At 35.3% G+C, this 21,058-nt stretch overlaps 1 long non-coding RNA gene across 1 annotated transcript; it reads right to left on the bottom strand.

The window, feature by feature from the left end:
* Positions 1–17,192: 17,192 nt before the first annotated feature.
* LOC141302163 (uncharacterized) lies at positions 17,193–19,612 on the bottom strand. The gene is made up of 3 exons (XR_012342309.1): positions 19,395–19,612; positions 17,860–17,936; positions 17,193–17,241 (listed from the first exon to the last, which is right to left on the bottom strand). It is a non-coding gene; the product is annotated as an uncharacterized lncRNA (long non-coding RNA).
* Positions 19,613–21,058: the final 1,446 nt, after the last annotated feature.

Consider the following 21,058-nt stretch of genomic DNA (forward strand, 5'->3'; position numbering starts at 1 on the left):
AACAAATGACTCTTTAGAAGTGGTTCCTTTCACTGAATCAAAAACATGCAGTATAGCAATCAATGTGCTTCGATTCATAAACAAATGACTCTTTAGAAGTGGTTCCTTTCACTGAATCAAAAACATGCAGTATAGAACAACCAGTGCACTTTGATTTCTGAACAAATGACTCTTATTTTTGGCAAATCAAAAACATACAGCACAATCAGTGTACCTGTATTTCCATTCATTAATAAATGACTCCTTTAAATCGCTTTCTTTTAAGTGATACATAAGCATACGGAACAACCAGTATGCTGTGATTCATGAACAGATGGCTCGTTTGAACTGTTTTTTTCTTTATGAATCGATAAAGAATCACAGCACAATCAGTGTAGTCGGATTCATGAATAATGACTCTTTTAAATAAGCTATTTTTAGCGAATCAAAAACAAAAAGCACAACCAGTGGACCTTTTTCCCATTTTTAGTGTATTAAAAGCATACAGAACAACCAGTATGGTGTGTGATTTATAAACAAATGACTCTTTAGAAGTGGTTCCTTTCACTGAATCAAAAACATGCAGTATAGCAATCAGTGCGCTTCGATTCATGAACAAATGACTCTTTAGAAGTGGTTCCTTTCACTGAATCAAAAACATGCAGTATAGCAATCAATGTGCTTCGATTCATGAACAAATGACTCTTTAGAAGTGGTTCCTTTCACTGAATCAAAAACATGCAGTATAGCAATCAATGTGCTTCGAATCATGAACAAATGACTCTTTAGAAGTGGTTCCTTTCACTGAATCAAAAACATGCAGTATAGCAATCAACGTGCTTCGATTCATGAACAAATGACTCTTTAGAAGTGGTTCCTTTCACTGAATCAAAAACATGCAGTATCAATGTGCTTTGATTCATGAACAAATGACTCTTTAGAAGTGGTTCCTTTCACTGAATCAAAAACATGCAGTATAGCAATCAATGTGCTTCGATTCATGAACAAATGACTCTTTAGAAGTGGTTCCTTTCACTGAATCAAAAACATGCAGTATAGCAATCAATGTGCTTCGATTCATGAACAAATGACTCTTTAGAAATGGTTCCTTTCACTGAATCAAAAACATGCAGTATAACAATAAATGTGCTTCGATTCATGAACAAATGACTCTTTAGAAATGGTTCCTTTCACTGAATCAAAAACATGCAGTATAGCAATCAATGTGCTTCGATTCATGAACAAATGACTCTTTAGAAGTGGTTCCTTTCACTGAATCAAAAACATGCAGTATAGCAATCAATGTGCTTCGATTCATGAACAAATGACTCTTTAGAAGTGGTTCCTTTCACTGAATCAAAAACATGCAGTATAGCAATCAACGTGCTTCGATTCATGAACAAATGACTCTTTAGAAATGGTTCCTTTCACTGAATCAAAAACATGCAGTATAGCAATCAATGTGCTTCGATTCATGAACAAATGACTCTTTAGAAGTGGTTCCTTTCACTGAATCAAAAACATGCAGTATAGCAATCAATGTGCTTCGATTCATGAACAAATGACTCTTTAGAAGTGGTGCCTTTCACTGAATCAAAAACATGCAGTATAACAATAAATGTGCTTCGATTCATGAACAAATGACTCTTTAGAAGTGGTTCCTTTCACTGAATCAAAAACATGCAGTATAACAATAAATGTGCTTCGATTCATGAACAAATGACTCTTTAGAAGTGGTTCCTTTCACTGAATCAAAAACATGCAGTATAGCAATCAATGTGCTTCGATTCATGAACAAATGACTCTTTTGAACTGTTTTTTATTTTCATTGTAAATTGAAAAAGAATCACAGCACAATCCGTGTGGTCTAATTCATGAATAATGACTCTTTTAAATCAGTTATTTTTAGCGAATCAAAAACAAAAAGCACAACCAATAGACCTGTAGTTCTATTAAATAATGACTCTTTTAATTTTTTTTAGTGAATCAAAAGCATACAGAACAATCAGTATGGTGTATGAGTCATGAACAAATGACTCGTTTTACCTGTTTTTTAATTAATCAAAAAAGCATTGTAACACAATCAGTGTTGTCTGATTCTTGAACAAATGACTCTTTTAAACCATTTTTTTAGTGAATCAAAAACAAAAAGCACAACCAGTTGACCTGTAGCCCCATAAACAAGTTACTGTTTTAAATATTTTCCTTTATAGTGAACCAAAAGCATACAGAACAACCAGTATGGTGTGTGATTCATGAAAAATGACTCTTTTGAACTGGTTCTTTTTATTGAATCAAAACATGCAGTATAGGTACAACCAGTGTGGTCCGATTCATGAACAAATTATTATTATTTATCTAAAACAAACACCACAACCAGCTGACCCATGAAAGAATTACTCTTTTATTTTGTTATTTTATTTTATTTTTATAAAAAGCAGATAGATTTTTAAAATGGTGTGTGATTCATGAAAAATGACTCTTTTGAACTGGTTCTTTTTATCGAATCAAAACATGCAGTATAGGTACAACCAGTGTGGTTCGATTCATGAACAAATTATTATTATTTATCTAAAACAAACACCACAACCAGCTGACCCATGAAAGACTTACTCTTTTATTTATTTTTTATTTATTTATTTTTTTTCATCTTTTGAACTGTTTTGTTTTCTGTTTGTTTGTTTATGAATCCAAAAAAGCACAATCAGTGTCGTCTGATTCACCAACAAATGACCAGTTATTTTTAGCGAATACAAAGCATACAGAACAACCTGTATGGTGCATGATTTATAAACAACTGACTCTTTTGAACTGGTTCTTCAGTGAAGTATTGCACAATTACTGTGGTTCAAGTCATGAACAAATGGATCTTTTAAATCAATTATTTTTTACTGAATATAGAAAAGCACAAAAAGTGCAATTTGATTCATGAACAAATGACTCTTTTGAGCTGGTTCCTTTTAGTAAATCAAAAATATGCAGTATAACAATCAGTGTGGTTTGATTCATGAACAAATTACTATTTTAAATAAGTTTTTTTAGTTGATCAAAAACATACTCCCAATTATATTATACTCAAATATGCAGTATAATAACAATGGTGTTTGGATTATGAGCAAATGACTCTTTCTGGCAAATCAAAAAAGTATTTATACATATTTATTTTTAGTTAAAAGCATATAGAAGAACTACTATGGTGTGTGATTTATGAACAAATGACTCTTTTGAACTGGTATATCTTGGTGAATCAAAAATACGCAGTATTGCACAACCAGTGTTATTCAAGTCATGAAATAGCTCTTTTAAATCAATTATTTTTACTGAATAAAAACACAGCACAAAACAGCTATTTGATTCACTAACAAATAAATCTTTTAAACTGGTTCTGTTTAGTGAAACAAAAATGTGCTGTAAAGCACAACCAGTGTGGTTTGATTCATGAACAAATGACTCTTTTAAATTAATTATTTTTTACCGAATCAAAAACAGCACAACAAGTGCAGTTTGATTCATGAATAAATGACTCTTTTGAACTGGTTCTTTGTAGTGAATCAAATATATGCAGTATATCACAACCAGTGTGGGTTGATTCATGAACAAATTACTCTTAAACCAGTTTTAAGTGAACCAGTTTTGGTGAATTAAAAGCATACAGAACAAACACAACACAGTGTGGTTTGATTCATGAACAAATTACTCTTTTGGCTAATCAAAAACATATTTATACATATTTAGTAGTTATTTTATACATATTTTAGTCAAAAGAATAGAGAACGACCACTATGGTGTGTGATTCACGAACAAATGACTCTTTTAAACTGGTTATTCTTAGTGAAACAAAAACGCAGTATTGCACAACCAGTGTGATTCAATTCATGAACAATTGACTCTTTTAAATAAATTATTTTTACTCAATAAAAAACATTCAGCACAACAAGTGCAGTTTGATTCATGAACAAATGACTCTTTTGAACTGGTTCCTTTTATTGAATCAAAAACACACAGTATAGCACAACCAGTATGGTTCGATTAATTAACAAATGACTCTTTTAAATCAATTCTTCTTACTGAATCAAAAACATACAGCACAAAAGCACAATTTTTTTTTAACTGGCTCTTTGTAGTGAATCAAATGCAGTTTTTTAGTGAATCAAAAACAAATGGCACAACCAGCAGTCCTGTTGTTCCATGACTGAATTACTCTATTAAACAAATTACTCTTTTAAACTGGTTCTTTTTAGTGAATCAAAAATACAGCACAACAAGAACCAGTTTAGTACTGTGTAGTGTTGTTTTATTACTCCTCTAAACTGGTTCTTTTTAGTAAAACAGAAATATGCAGTATAATACAACCAGTATGGTTTGATTCATGTCTTTTTGGCAAATCAAAAACATTTATACATGTTTATTTTTAGTCAAAAGCATACAAAACAACCACTATGGAGTGTGTTTTATGAACTGTTCATGATTTTGAACTGGTTCTTAGTTAAATCAAAAATGCAGAACCGCACTACTAGTGTGATTTAATTCATAAAGAAATCTCTCTTTTAAATCAATTCTTTTACTGAATCAAAAAATAGCACAAGTGCAGTCGGATTCACAAACAAATTGCTCTTTTGAACTAGTTGCTTTTAGTACATCCAAAATATGCAGTATAGCACAACCAGTGTGGTTTGATTTTAAACCAGTTATTTTTAGTGGATCAAAAACAAAAACAGAAGTGCAATTAGATTTACAAACAAATTACTCCTATTAACTAATCATTTTTGAATCACACAAAAAGACTCATAATTATTCATACAGCACAACCATTATAGTCAATTTCACAAACAACCAAGCTATTTCTTTTAATGAATCATTCAAAAAGACTCACAATAGAATTATCAGTAAAATATGGTCAAATAAATAGGAAACTAAAACATTAAAAACACAATCTAATTGAATCAGGAAATCAGTATAAACACTTAGTCCATATAATCTGGCATTTATAATAAAATAAACCACCATGAGAATATTCACAGGAGTAAAAAGTGTGACAACTAGCCCCGGTCTCTACATAAAATACATATGAATTTTACTCTATTTTTGAACATATATCCATCCTAAGTAATAAATAGGCTCTCATGTTATCATTTGGGGTTTCAGAGTTCAGTATATGCATGAAAACATCGTAATTCATTAAAAATTACTCCAAATGGTTCCTTCCCCACCCAAACCGAGGTGAATATTCTCAACTATTTCCCCAGAAATTAGACATTACAGCATGGTGTAATAAGACAAAGTTGGTTGACCAACATATCTCAGTGTAGACCAAGGCTCCGCAGATTGTGATTCAGCTTGTCAGCCAAAAAGTGCCAATAAATTACCAAGCCTGCATGGGAAAACGAAGACTCCTGCTTATTTTAACCTTTTGGCTACGACATTACATTAAAAAAAAATGTGGTGCATGTAAGCCATTGTTGAATTTGGTCTAGGGTAAAATGAGTCACAAAAAAACTGGAAGAGGAGGTTTTATGCTTTGCACATAAGCTAAACATTCAGTAAAGATACATTTGTTCTCATTTTTGCCTGATCTCATCCGTTATTAATGGAACTTTGAGGGAAAATTGAATCTTAAAACAACATTTACCGAAGACGGAGTCAGCGTCTTACATAAAACACATGGCTGGAATTGAATATTTATATGCATTGATGTTATTTGTTGAACCTAGGCGGCTGCGTACGTAAGAACCGGGAATGTGAGGAAAGGTTTTCGGTTAGCAAGTTCGTGCATAACAGAGACACACCTCGCAGCTGTTGGTTCGAGCCCAGGATACACTCACAAACACTGAGCTGGAACCTGATCTAGAGATGGAGGAATTCCTGAAGTTTTGGGTGGGATGGACAAATCCAACACAAGCACCTCCAGACCCCTTGCCGGGAAGTTAAGAGGTAAAAAAACGCCCGTATGTATGAGAGAGCGGGGTCATTCAGTGCCTTTCCATAGTTTGTGCTCTATGGGGACCACATCAAAGCAGTACAGCATGTGTGTTTAGGCGGATGGGTGGGTATTTGTGTCTTTTGCAATAAGGAGAAGTACAGTAATAGGTACAGAAGTGCATTTCTAACAGCAGGAATGACACAAATTAATGTGGTCAAACTAATGCACCAATGAGTCATATGTTCAAGTCTATTAACATTAGATTCTGTCCTCTATGATTTATGTAAACCGGACCATTCGTTAAGGCTTATTGTTTAGTTAGGCATTCCTTCAGCTTACAAACTCTATAATTTTGGGCAAAACATTTCTAGATGTTTCGAAATCAGTCACGCTTTTTTGTAGAGCGGAATTTGATGTGAAAGAGCGAATCAGATTTAAGCAATATCTTGTTTTGGTTTTATAATGCCTGTACAATGAAACTGCAATGAAACTTGAATAAAAGTAACAACTTTTTGGACTCTGACCTTTTTTTTTTTGACGTGATTGAAAAAAAAATGTGGGTTGTGGGTTGGATTGACGACATTCACCACTAACAATAGATAATGGGATGATAATGTCGGAAAAACATGTTGTTTTGGACATTACCATGTTTTTAAAGACCTACTACGATCATGCTTTTTCTTTATTCATGCTGCTTTTGTCTTTATTTAAATGTTTCTTTAGACAAGGTAGCTGAAAATATCTTGTAGTACCATGTAAATATCAGTGTTAGTGTTTTAGTATCTTTGACACATTATAGTTAATATTTTTCAATCGCTTTCTTTTAATCATTTTGTTGTTGCTTTTTAGTTTTATTAATTTTTAAAATGTATCTATCTATCTATCTGAAAAAATAAAAACTAATATATAAAAATACACACACATACACATATTCAGCTTTAATTCTATATATTCAGACTTCTATACATTCACAATTTACATTTATATATTCAGAATTATAACTATATATTCAGATTTACTTCTATATATTCAGACTTATAACTATATATTTAGATTTACTTCTATATATTTACAATTTGCATTTCTATATTTAGATTTACTTCTATATATTCACAATTTACATTTAAAGATTTAGGATTTAAAAATATATACACGCGCACACACACACACACACACACACACACACACACACACACACACACACACACACACACACACACACACACACGTTGGGTTTACATGTTTTATGGGGACATTCCATAGGCGTAATGGTTTTTATACTGTACAAACCGTATTTTCTATCGCCCTACACCTACCCTACACATAAACCTAGCCCTCACAGGAGATTGTGTACACTTTTACTTCATCAAAAAAACTCATTGTGCATGATTTATAAGCCTGTTTCCTCATGGGGACCTGAGAAATGTCCCCACAAGGTCAAAATCTACTGGTATTCCTATCCTTGTGGGGACATTTGGTCCCCACAACGTGATGAATACCAGGTACACACACACACACACACACACACACACACACACACACACACACACACACACACACAGTTGTATATAGTTATTAATATATTGATGCAAAAAATTATTGATTGCACGTCAGATGGGTGGGGTTAAAAAAAGGTTATAAATTTATGCCACAATTAAAAGAATAGCAACAATAACCAGAATCGCGTTATTAATGACTGTTAATTCCATTAATGTAATTTTGATTAAAAGGAATAAACATATTAATTCCCTATTCCAAGTTGTCAGTAATTAAATCAGTTGTCAATCAAATATAGACTAATTAGTCAAATTCAAATTCAAATCAAAGTCGAATTAAAGATCTAAGTCAAATTCAAATTCAAAGCTAATTAGAATCAAATTAGAGTCTGATCAAATAAAATCTGAGAGAAGTAATAGAAATAGACTGTCTAGGTGCACCCAGTATTAGAGTAAAAGATAGAGAGCGGAGAGAAAGGAGAAGTCTGAAGTCTCCAATCAGTATAGGGTGCATATTTAGTACTTCTTATACCCTAAAACCAGACAGTACAGAATGATGTATTTTCCTGTTTTAAAGTCCATAGCTTGCTTTTATGTCTAATTTTGATTAAGAACACATTAGTCATGTCTGAACCTATGACCAAATAAATATTAAAAAACATATAAATGCATGTTTGTCCACCAACCCAAACTTCCTCTAATCTTTAAAAAGGCACATTTACAAAGAAGTACTTCTCGTTTTAAGAACATCGGTCTGTGTGTTGGAGTTGATGATAAAATGTACGAAAATAATATAGCTACATAGTAACAGCATACACTGTAAAAAGTTCTCACCAGTTTCAACTTAAAATTTTAAGGCAGCTGCTAAACTGAAGTTTATAAGTTAAATCAACTTAAAAGTCATTTCAACTCACAAGTTAAATCAGCTTAAAAAAGTTAAAGTAATTTTAACTAATTTTATTGTAATGAGTTCAAATGACTGGTAGTTTTAAGTTAATTTAACATTTTAGGGCAGCTGATGAACTTAAGTTTTTAAGTTGAAACTGGTGAAAACCGTTTAAAGTGTAGTCTCATGTCATATCACAGCATTGAATACATATTCTCAAAAAGATTAATAATGATATAAATATAATATGTCATAAAACATTCATAATTAAGTTAATAATGCATAATCTTAGATATGAATATGCAAATTTGTGTTAATTCCGTAAAGTTGACACATCATATATTATATACTTTTGGGGTTTTAGTTCTAATTGTGGTCCTTCAAGTTATTTTTTTATTATTTTTATTTTAGTTTCAGTTTTAGTTGTGAAACATATAATAACTCATTTAAACATATGTGACCCTGGACCACAAAACCAGTCATAAGGTTAAATTTGACAAAACTGAGATATATACATCAAATGAAAGCTCAATAAAAAAGCTTTCTATTGATGTATGGTTTGTTAGGATCGGACAATATTTGGCCGAGATACATCTATTTGAAAATCTGGAATCTGAGGGTGCAAAAAAATCTAAATACTGAGAAAATCACCTTTAAAGTTGTCCAAATTAAGTTCTTAACAATGCATATTACTAATAAAAAATTACATTTTGATAGGTTTACAGTAGGAATTTTACAAAAAAACTTAATGTAACATGATCTTTACTTAATTTCCTAATGATTTTTGACATAAAAGAAAAATCAATAATTTTGACCCATACCATGTATTTTTGGCTATTGCTACAAATATACCCCAGCGACTTAAGACTGGTTTTGTGGTCCAGGGTCACATATAATGGTAAATGCCATGGTACATTAACTTCACTACAATTGCATTACCATTTAATGCCATCAGTGTGCTATGGTATTATTGCAGTATTTAAAGGCACTCAACTTCAGTTCAAATATCTGTACCCCATCTAACTGACTGATCACTTCATGACAGGAGTAAGTCTAAAGTACAGTTATCACCAGTAGCTCAGTATTGAAGAGCAGAAACGAAAAGGTCTCATTGGTGATGTTGTCTTTTCCTTCCATAATTTCTCCACAAACTACCAGTCTACATTACCCCACTCTCTCACCACTAATAACAGCTTACAGGCTGCTAAAATGTGCCACACATCCATTTATCTTACCCACTGACAGGTATTACATTAAATATGGGTTGCCACTGCCACTGTATATGTCTTAGTTTATGTAAAAATGGGTCAAAGTTAATTTAATGACTTTAAATGTATGTTTTCAGTAATTTTGTTTTAGCCAAACCTATAAATCAGCGGTAAAGTTCATTTATGCAGGTACCATTAAAGTGTCAAGCTTTGTAGCTCAATCCTTACTTACTGTTTTCTTTGTTTCGATCTGTAATGAAGCATCTGATCTACTGCCATATACACAGGCCTGGGCCTGATATGCTGATATTTTCAGTCTGTCAAATCCACAACTCACTGATGTCACAGACCAGCAGCAAATCTTTTAAAAAGTGCAGCATCTGTTAAAATACTGCTTTGCTACAAGTCAAAGGTTCATTTGTTATGACCCATGGTTAAAAATACGAGCTCATTGTCTGAACATGTTGCTCAGTAGGGAGTGTGAATGGCTTTGACATTGTTCTTCTAAAAGCTAACTATAGGAGGCCATTAAAATGCTCAGTTAATGGGTCACTGTGGAGCTCTAGTGTTACCTGCTTTGCCAAATGCTCCTCTCGTCACTGATGACATTCTCATGAATCTACTAAAACCAGCGTGACCTGAAATATACAAAAGATCACACTTTTCACCTGTTTGCCTCATTCGCTTGCCAGTTGCCACAACACCCGTTACTGCTTCTGCTGTTGGTAAGTCTCTGACTCACTGCTTGTTTATGTTTTTCTGTGGGACTTAATGCTTAAGTGTGTATTTTTTTTTTAAGTTAAATAACTCTATTCGTTCTTAATATGCAGAGACAACTATAAGTCAACCACTTTTTAGGCAGATTGCCCTCACTGTGGCTCTGTCAAAGCAGCCCCGCACGGCAACAACTGGCTCAACCAATAGTGTGAGTTTGAGGGGGGGGGTAGAAATATGTTTACAGAAATATGTTTATTTCTGTAAACATAACATCTGTAAGTCATCAAATATTGACTGCTTGTTTGTGTTTTTCCGTGGGATTTAAATCTAAAGTGTGTAGTTTTTTTTATGTTTAACAACTCTATCTGTTCTTGATATGCAAAAACAACTAAAATCAGCCATTAGGCAGATTTCCCTCACTGTGGCTCTTTTAAAGGGATAGTTTACCCAAAAATGAAAATTTGAAACAAACTTTTTTTTTAACTCAAATCATTGCAGTCATATAATGGCAGTCAATGGGATTCATGGCTTTGAAAGTTAAAAAAAAACATTCACAGACAAAACCAAATTAAACCCTGCGGCTCGTGATGATACACTGAGGTCTTAAGATACCAAACAATTTATCTGTGCAAGAAACGGAACAGTATTAATATAATTTTTACAACATTTCTAAAAAAAAAAAAAAATCTGCCAAGCTGACAATAGTAAAGTTGTTTAAAGAGCCAAGTTTCTGACTCACTGCTTGTTTGTTTTTCTGTGAGACTTAAAGCTGAAGTGTGTGACTTTTTTAATGTTAAACAACTCTATCTATTCTTAACATGCAGAGACAAAGCAGCCCAGAATGTCAACAAATGGATCAAGCAATAGTGTGAGTTTGGGGGCGGGGCTATCTGTTTGTTCGACCAATGACAGATAAGGAATCTTTAGAAACTTGTTTGAAAACAGTTGTTGAAAACAAATGTTTTTGCGGTTTTGTTTGGTGGCATTAGTGGTGAAGAAATTACACTTCAGCTTTAACAATTCTGAAAAAAAAAAAAAACCTAAAAAACTAAATCAATCAAGCTGAAAGTTGTTTAAAGAGCCACTTAAGTCTCTGAGTCACTGCTTTTTTTTCTTAGGGACTGATTTTTTAATGTTTAATTATTCTATCCTGTCTTAATATGCAGAAACAACAAAAAGTCAGCCTTTTGTAGACATATTTCCCATACTGTGGCTCTGTCAAAGCAGCACAGCATGACAACAACTGGCTCAACCAATAGTGTGAGTTTGGGGCTGGGCTATCTGTTTGTTCAACCAATGGCAGATGAATCTGCAAAGATTCTGCAGTTTTGTTTGGTAGCACTAGTGATGAAGAAATTACACTTCAGCTTTAACAATTCTGAAAAATCAAAATCAATCAAGCTGACAATAGGACAGATGTTTAAAAAGCCAAGTAAGTCTCTGACTTTCTGCTTTTTAAAATTTTTCTATGGGACTTAAAGGGATAGTTCACCCAAAAATGAAAATTTGATGTTTATCTGCTTACCCCCAGGGCATCCAAGATGTAGGTGACTTTATTTCCTCAGAAGAACACAAATGAAGATTTTTAATGAAAACCGGTGCAGTTTTTCGCAAAAAACGATCGTTTCGTGTCTTAGGACATCAATGTATCGTCACAAGCCGCAGGGTGTAATTTGGATTCGTCTGTGCATGTTTTTGTTTACTTTTAAAGGTCTGGTGCCCATCCACCTCCATTATTTGACTGACAGACTGCACTGGTTTTCGTTAAAAATCTTTGTTTGTGTTCTGCTGAGGAAACAAAGTCACCTACATATTGGATGCCCTGGGGGTAAGCAGATAAACATCAAATTTTCATTTTTGGGTGAACTATCCCTTTAAAGCTGAAGTGTGTCAATTTTTTATGTTAAAAGACTATCCATTCTTAACATACAGAGACAACGATAAGTTCGCCATTTGTAGGCAGATTTCCCTTACTGTGCCTTTGTCAAAGCAGCCCAGCATGGCAACAACTGGATCAACCAATAGTGTGAGTTTGGGGGTGGGGCTTTCTGTTTGTTCAACCAATAGCTGATGAGGAGAGTTTAGAAACTAGTTTGAAAACAGTCAGTGTTTTTACAGTTTTGTTTGGTGGCATTAGTGCTGAAGAAATTAAACTTCAGCTTTAACAATTCTGAAAAAAATAAAAATCTAAATTAAATGAAGCTGAAAGTTATTTAAAGAGCCACTTGTTTTCTGAGGAACTTATTTTTTTATGTTAAATAATTTTTTGCTATCTTAATATGCAGAAACAACTGAAAGTCAGCAATTTGTAGACATATTTCCCTCACTTTGGCTCTGTCAAAGCAGCCCAGCATGGTAACAACTGGCTCAACCAATAGCATGAGTTTGGGGGTGGGTCTGTCTGTTTGTGCAACCGAAGGCAGACAAGAAGTGTACAGAAACTTGTTTGAAAACAGTGAAAGGTTTTGTGGTTTTGTTTGGTGGCACTAGCGATGAAGAAATTACACTTCAGCTTTAACAATTCTGACAAAAAAATAATCAAAATCAGTCAAGCTGACAATAGGAAAGTTGTTTAAAAGGCCAAATGTTGCTGAGCCTGTATTTTCAGATGACTCATGTGTAAATTGTAAAACCATAATGAAAAGTCACTGCAATAAACACTTTTTGTACTGTTTTTAAAGATGGATTGTCATGAATTGAACGTGTCAGTTGTGTTGCTGTCTATGCAGGGTTAGAATGCTCTTGGAATTCATCAGAAATATTGGTTAATTGGATGAACAACGGTCTTACGGGTTTGGAACAACATGAGGGTAATTAAAAATGACAGAATTTTCATTTTTGGGTGAATTATCCCTTTAAATATGTATTATTGAGTCATACTGGTTTGTAATTTTATAAACATTTTTTCCTCCGATTAAGGGTTTTACATGAATCAGCCTGGTGAAAAAGATCCCAGTTTTGAAAAATTAATTCTTACAAGTTTCTTATGTAAATGCTTTTAAAGTTTCCAGTCAAGTTTCTTTTTCCCCCAAATTTGCAACACCTGTAAATGATTTAGCAAGACTCCAAATATTTGATATCAAGCTGTATTACATTATTTGTATGATTTTTCCAGTAATCACTGAGTGCATTTGAAGGACAACTTCATAAATGATTCATAACCTGTACTCAAGACCTGGTTTACATTAATACTGTTTTTGAAGAACGAGAAGAAAATATTTCCATACAATTATGCTATAATTTCTTGTGCCAAAAGCTACTCAAGTGAGAGCATTGGAAGATTCTTTATTTTCATTGCAGATGTTCAGATCACATGCCAGCCAGCTTGCCCTTAAGACTGGCAGTTCAAAGAGTACTTCGTAACATAGAGACTACCCCATCTGAACAAGCAAACCAAACACTAGATACATGATACAACAAACTTTAAAGTGCTGTTAAATCAACAGTAGGGTCGCATTTCCTAAGCTGTGGTTTAATAAAACGGACCTCCCAGTTTGAACGATGAAATGCGGTTTTGTAACCAAAGGACATGTGGTGTTCAATGTCCACATAATCACACTCCAATCATAATATAAATGCGATCATAACATAAATATATGACAACCTGGAGGTTACTGGTGTTAAACTCAAACTTTTCTGCTTTATGTTTGGGGCTTTTTGCCTTTATGTTACTAGACAGAACTGAAATGGTAATAGAACATGACGCAGGTCAAATTCAAACCCACGTGCACAAACCACTACGTCACAGTTCCAACTAAAACGACTGCACAATTTTTACATAAGCCCATACACACTTCCTCTGCTAGCATTAGCATGACTCTTAAAGAGCGTGGGGTGTGTCGCACACACTCACACATAGACATTGCTAATTGTTGCTAAAGTTGACCAAGAGACGGGAAGTCTGTAATTTACTCACTGTCTGAATAAAACTCTTCGAAAGGCTTGGGAAAACAACAAAACACTTTATCGTCATTACACAGTCCATTTGTTAGCACGTTTCACAGCCCAATCTTAGATGCGATGTAACCAAAATGACTAAAACACCACTGTTGTCATGGTGCCTCCCCATCTGCAATGTAACAAGTCAATGTCAGATGAACATTTGCAGTTTCACTGCCCTGACATTATGCTCTCTCACTGTAATCTTCTAAGGATTATACTCTATTTAAACCATTCAGACATTCCCAGAGGAACATTTTACTGCTTAAAGTTTGCACTTTCAGCAGTTAGGTCATGAACTCAGCAAGTTTACATTCATGTTAAAGAAACAGTTAACCCCCCAAAAAAGACATTCTTTCATTAATTACTCACCCTCGTTCTAAACCCATAAGACTTTCGTTCATCTTCGGAAAACACGAATTAAGATATTTTTGATGAATGAGCTTTCATTCAACGCACCTGACATGTTAGGGCCTAGAAAGGTAGAAAGGACATCGATAAAATAGTCCATGAGACATCAGTGGTTCAACCGTAATGTTATGAAGCTTGTCAGTCTTTGATGTGCGGTTACGAATGTATCACGATGTATGTGTGTTTTTGAGATGAATGGTCTTACGGGTTTGAAACGACATGAGGGTAATCAATAACAGAATTTTCAGGTTTCTTTCTCAAGATCGAACTGAGACTTTGCTTCTCTTGTTGTCTAGCAGAAACACTTGAGATATTAAGATCCCATTTGCAAGTTTTCTTCATTATGTGGTGAGAGAAAACGAATGTGTGAGGGAGAGTCTTGAAGTGTATGTTTCTGAATGGTACAATGCCAGAAAAACGGCTCCCTGACCACTTGGTCTGGCAAGCAGCCCTGAGGTCTGGAATCTGATGACTGCGCTTGACTAGACCTCACTGGTTTCTCTATACTTCTGCAGATCCCACTCATTCAGCATCAGTATTAACCCTGCTTTCCAGCTCTCATTTACCATTTACACAATAATATTTTTTTTTCTTTTTATTAGCTAGACATTTAGCTCCAAATCAGGTCCATCGGGCTAATCTAATAGCCACATGTGGTGACTCAGTTTCTCAGCGTTATAGGGATAGTTTGCCCAAAAATACCCTCTTGTTGTTTCAAACCCAAAAGACCTTTGTTCATCTTCAGAACACAAATTAAGATATTTTTGAAGAAATCCAAGAGCTTTCTGACCCTGCATAGACAGCAATGTTACTATATGTTAAAGGCCCAGAAAGGTAGTAAGGACATTGTTAAAATAGTCCATGTGACATAAGTGGTTCAACCTTAATTTTATAAAGCTAAAAGAAAACAAAAACGACTTGATTCGACAGTTTCTTCTCTTCCGTGTCTTCAACACGCGTTTACAAGAGTACCATAAGGCCAATCACATTTAAGTCTGATTTCACACACACACACACACACACACACACACACACACACACACACACACACACACACACACACGTTGGGTTTACATGTTTTATGGGGACATTCCATAGACGTAATGGTTTTTATACTGTACAAACCGTACTTTCTATGGCTCTATACACCTACCCTACACCTAAACCTAGCCCTCACAGGAGATTGTGCATACTTTTACTTCATCAAAAAAACTCATTGTGCATGATTTATAAGCCTGTTTCCTCCTGGGGACCTAAGAAATGTCCCCACAAGGTCAAAATCTACTGGTATTCCTATCCTTGTGGGGACATTTGGTCCCCACAACCTGATGAATACCAGGTACACACACACACACACACACACACACACACACACACACACACACACACTAAAAACTCCTGGGTCAAAACTAACCCATAATGGGTTATTTTTGACCCAAATCCTGGGTTAAAAAGGGACCAACTAATTTCTGGGTTATTTCAACCCAGAAAAATGGGTTATTCTTTTTGACCCAACTTCTGGGTTAAATACCTGACCCAAATGCTGGGTTACAATAACCCAACATTGTAGTTAATATAACCCAACTTCTGGGTCAAAAGAACAACCCAAATATCTGGGTTGAAATAACCCAGAAATTAGTAGGTCCCTTTTTAACCAAAGGTCAGAGGTCAAAAATAACCTAACTTGGGTAACTATGCCAGTATGCCTTATTTCAGAAAATAAAACACTTACACACTTCAAGCACTTTTACATTTTTATTGCATTAAATTAAATTCAATAAAAAAAAAAACACACACTTGGACCTATTCATTTTAGGTCACACTGTAATAACATTGTATAACAATTAGACATTTAAAAAATAGAAAAATAAACAACTTATTCTCTCTCAAACATTTGACAGCATTCAATAACTGGATTGAACTTGAGGCTTTAAACATTGGTTGTGTCATTTACTGCAGCTTAACACGATTAAACAGTTCTGCAATTAAGCAAGGCAGTCTTAAGAAATTTGACAGGTTTTGATTCAGATCCCTCAATCTGATATACAACTTGCTGCAGAAACTCCCATGCGGGAGCACACTGCTTGGGGTAGTTGATATCAAGAACATAAAATGCCTTGAAACACACGTCAACTGCCCGAAACAGAGTGCCTGACCAGCTAATATCACAAATGCCTGAGAAGCACATTGCTGGGGGTCTCCCAGCCCCAGGACAGAGAGGAATGGCTTTGATTGCAAGAGGTATTCCACCATATTTGTTCCAACCTAAAACAGACAGAGACAGAAAGATACACAAAAGAATGTGAATATTGTGTAGAAGGTGAACTGTAAGCAAGATAATAGACTACCAGTTTGTGTTATAATGCTGATACTAACTGTACAAGGAAGCCAAATGAACTGTGGTTCTTAATTGGTGTGTTCATTTTGAGTGGGTCATGAATGTGTAAAAGAAAATGTGGATTGAGAACCACTCAGAGTAATAAAACTTTACAGCATAGTTAGAATTAAGAATATTCTCTCTCAGAGTGGTGCTGAGAAACTGGTCCATTGTACTTACAGGCATTTGGTGTATGGACGCTGTCCGGGACACTTCAATGGAGTGCTGGACAGTCTTCTTCCCAACCCTGTAGACGGCATGTGGCACCATGTTGGGTAGAAGTGTTAGCGCTAGTTCCCCTTTGGCATCTGTAGGTTAACAATATTCTAGGTATCAGTATGTGTGTGAAAAAATAAAACGACTATAGAAATATGTAAATGAAAATGAACAGACATTTTTAATCTTTTACAAAGTTTTGCAGTAGAGATAACACACATCAGGTACAGATAAGGAACAATTAGGGGGTTAAAAGGGCTAAAAGCAAAATTAACGGAAATGATACATGTACACATACAATATATTATGTCTTGTATGACCCACTCATCTAATTAGACACCATTTTCTTATTAAGTGCATTCACATCTTTGTAAAAAAAAAAAAAAAAAAAAAAAAGCATCAAGTTAAATGAGCATCAGTTTCCATATGAGTTCCATACAGTCTATACTGTCTATCTTTTCTTTCATTAACAAGTGTAATAATGACATTAATGCAAAGGTGAATATCTGGCCCATTATTATGCATAACAGCTAAAAGACAAGGCACAAGTATCTTTTAACTAAAAGGGTTATTATAGATATGCATTCCCCACTGTCAAAGAAGTTGTGACTGTCACAAAATCTTGCACTGACACATTTAAAACGTATTAAAGAAAAAAATGTTTAGGTATAGAGAGATGATGTGAGGGCAGTTAAGAGTAAAACACTCACCTCTAAAATTCTCTATCAGCTCAGACAGCCGCCACTCAGTTAGCTTATCAGCGACAAAGCTGTCCATTTAAAATGACCTGGAGAAAACATAGCAATAGAAGTTAGCAACAATTTGAAGACCTGACACGTTTCTTTAACTCTTACTACTTAAGCCAGTAGAGCACTGTATAATATGATAAGCACAGCGCAGCTGGTTAACATAACTCAACTATTGTGTTGCCTCGTCGCTCTAGCCACGGCTAAAGGGGGTTGCACACTGGACGAGAAGGGTATTTAAAATACAAACACATTATTCTTTATGGGGCCGTTCACATGTCGCGCCTAAAAACGCGTGGAAAACGCTAGGCGCGCCGCTTTCCTCCTATCAACAAAGCGCTCGTGCGCTTGCGCTCCAGAAGCCTGTGCCGTTGCTAAGCAACCATGACCTGCGCTCTCCATAAACACGCGGAAGATTCAGGAAAGGATAAATGGATTTTCAGCATTAAAAATCATTTGCAGTAGCTCTGTTATTAAATTTATTTAAAAATATTTATTCCTGTACAGCTATGATAAACTGTTTCTCCGACTTGGAAGTGCTTTCAATGCTATTAAGGGAAAGGATGAAGCTAATTGGTTAGTTCATGTCACATGACCTGCGGTGTGCATGCCGTGCGCCTACATTTGAAATAAACTTGAGCGCGTAAATGTACATAGTCTTATATTAAATTTACTCTTCTTTCTCACAAATCGTCGTTAATGTATATACTGACTTCACCATGTGCTGCAACATAAATTTAGTTTTACATTAATTTACAGAAATCGGCTACTTGAATGAAAAATTGCTGATGTTATTGGATTTTCAGGTGATATTCTCATTTAATTTAGTTAACAGACAGTAAGTGTTAAGACTGCAGTCTCAGCAATGGTCTTTAATTATACAGTACAATCATAACATAGTACTGGCATTATCTAAACCCATAATATCCTTAAACGTAACAATATTGCTGGCCATAAACTGATAAAGTACGCGATACCTCGAGTTGTCCTAGACGCAGCGAGGGCGGCTTCTCGTCCGGTGTAACGTTACGACCCCCTTAACGCGGCATGAAGTCTCCACTAGCTGCACTGTACTTATCGTATTACCACGAGTATTAAAACAATGAGATAAGTACAGCACAATTTATGAAAAATAGAATTTAAACACCGTGTAAAATGAATTCAGTCATTTAGGTCATACATGTATTTCTCAACGATGTGTAAAAAGCATTTCAACCATTTTGACATCGAATTTCATGAACTTATCGTTATTTTTAATCATTCAAATTTGGCTGGGTGGTTAATTACACTTTCTTCTTTAGTCTGAAAAACTCAAAACACATTTACTTTCACTTTACACGGACTTTAAACTAGTTACATATCTGCGGGTGACTACATGCTAACCACAGAATTACCATGATAAGCCATGGTCATTTTTTCAGCAAACGGTGCTAAACTACTAACGGGGACATGGACACAGAAAAGTTTACGTTACATTGACACTGAAAATACTTGCTTACCTTGAATACGCGACGAAGTTGTACCGAAGAAGCCCAGGCCAAAAAGGATCGAGCGTGAAGTTCAAGTGACGGTTATTTCAAACGACTGTTGTGAGAAAATACCAGAACAACAGCGGGGGCGGGGGGAAGGGTCGTGAACCCAGAACATGGGTTACTCTTTGAAAAATAACCCATAAACCTAAACAACCCAGGAGTTGGGTCAAAATATTAGCCCTATAACCCAGAAAATGGTTACTCTCTGAAAAAATAACCCATAATTTTAACCCAACACAAATAACCCAGAAAATGGGTTAAAGAAATAACCCAGGAGTTTTTAGAGTGCACACACACACACACATGTTGGGTTTACATGTTTTATGGGGACATTCCATAGGCGTAATGGTTTTTATACTGTGCAAACCGTATTTTCTATCGCCCTACACCTACCCTACACCTAAACCTAGCCCTCACAGGAGATTGTGCACACTTTTACTTCCTCAAAAAAACTAATTGTGCATGATTTGTAAGCCTGTTTCCTCATGGGGACCTAAGAAATGTCCCCACAAGGTCAAAATCTACTGGTATTACTATCCTTGTGGGGACATTTGGTCCCCACAACGTGATGAATACCAGGTACACACACACACACACACACACACACACACACACACACACAAAGACAGATACAAACGGGTCGGTCGTACCCTAGGAATAGATCTGCTCTGTTTGTTACAGGGAAAAGAGGTCAGGGAATTGAACATCCTCTCCAATGATCCAAAATGCTGGCCCAAAATGACCTTCTCAATCCCTCAGCTGTGGGAATGTGGTTTTCTATTGAAGCACGCCAATCTCCTTAGCCTTCCACCACCTCATCTCCCGCAGTCGAATAAACTCATCTTGAATAAATTCATTTTCACTTTGACTGCGCTATGAGGACGAACGGTGGCAAGAAGTCAACCCTGAACACAGTATCCGGCACCCAGCGGATCTAAAGTAGCTTTTCTTGGTGTGTTGGTGGTCCTGGTTAGTCATCATGACATTTTATTTTCCTGAATAAGTAGATTTTGTTCGCTTTTCCACAAAAAGACCAGGTCAAACCACTTCATGCTGGCAATTTCTGTCCAATCTTCTGGGTAAGATCTAGAGCTCTTTTGTTAATTGGGTTAATAAGTCTAACCAGGGGTGCCCAAACTCAGTCCTGGAGGACCGGTGCCCTGCAGAGTTTAGATCAAACTTGTCTCAAACATCTGCTGGGAAGTTTCTAGTATGCCTAGTAAGAGCTAGATTAGCTGGTTCAGGTCTAATTGGGGTTGGAGCTAAACTTTGAGGGAATCTGGCCATCCAGGACCAAGTTTGGACACCCCTGATCTAGGCATTCAAAATGAGGAAGAAATTTGTATTACAGAGACATCACATTAAAATCATTAAAATCTTGAAAATACTATACAAATTTACAAAATCATATGAAATCAATATAAATACAAAGAGTTTATTTCCAAGAACTTATCACGGACAATCTTATACATCACTGACCCAATTGTTGACTGCCTCGTCGCTTTTACTTAATATCTTTTATTATGAAACAACATACAAAGAGACCATGCACAAGTTGACAGTGCAAGGCCTTTGCAGTTTGAAATTTGTGTACACCAAGACAACATGCCTCCACAACCCCTACGCAATGA

This window comes from Garra rufa, chromosome 25 (genome assembly GCF_049309525.1).
Source record: "Garra rufa chromosome 25, GarRuf1.0, whole genome shotgun sequence".
In the NCBI taxonomy this organism is placed as follows: domain Eukaryota; kingdom Metazoa; phylum Chordata; class Actinopteri; order Cypriniformes; family Cyprinidae; genus Garra; species Garra rufa.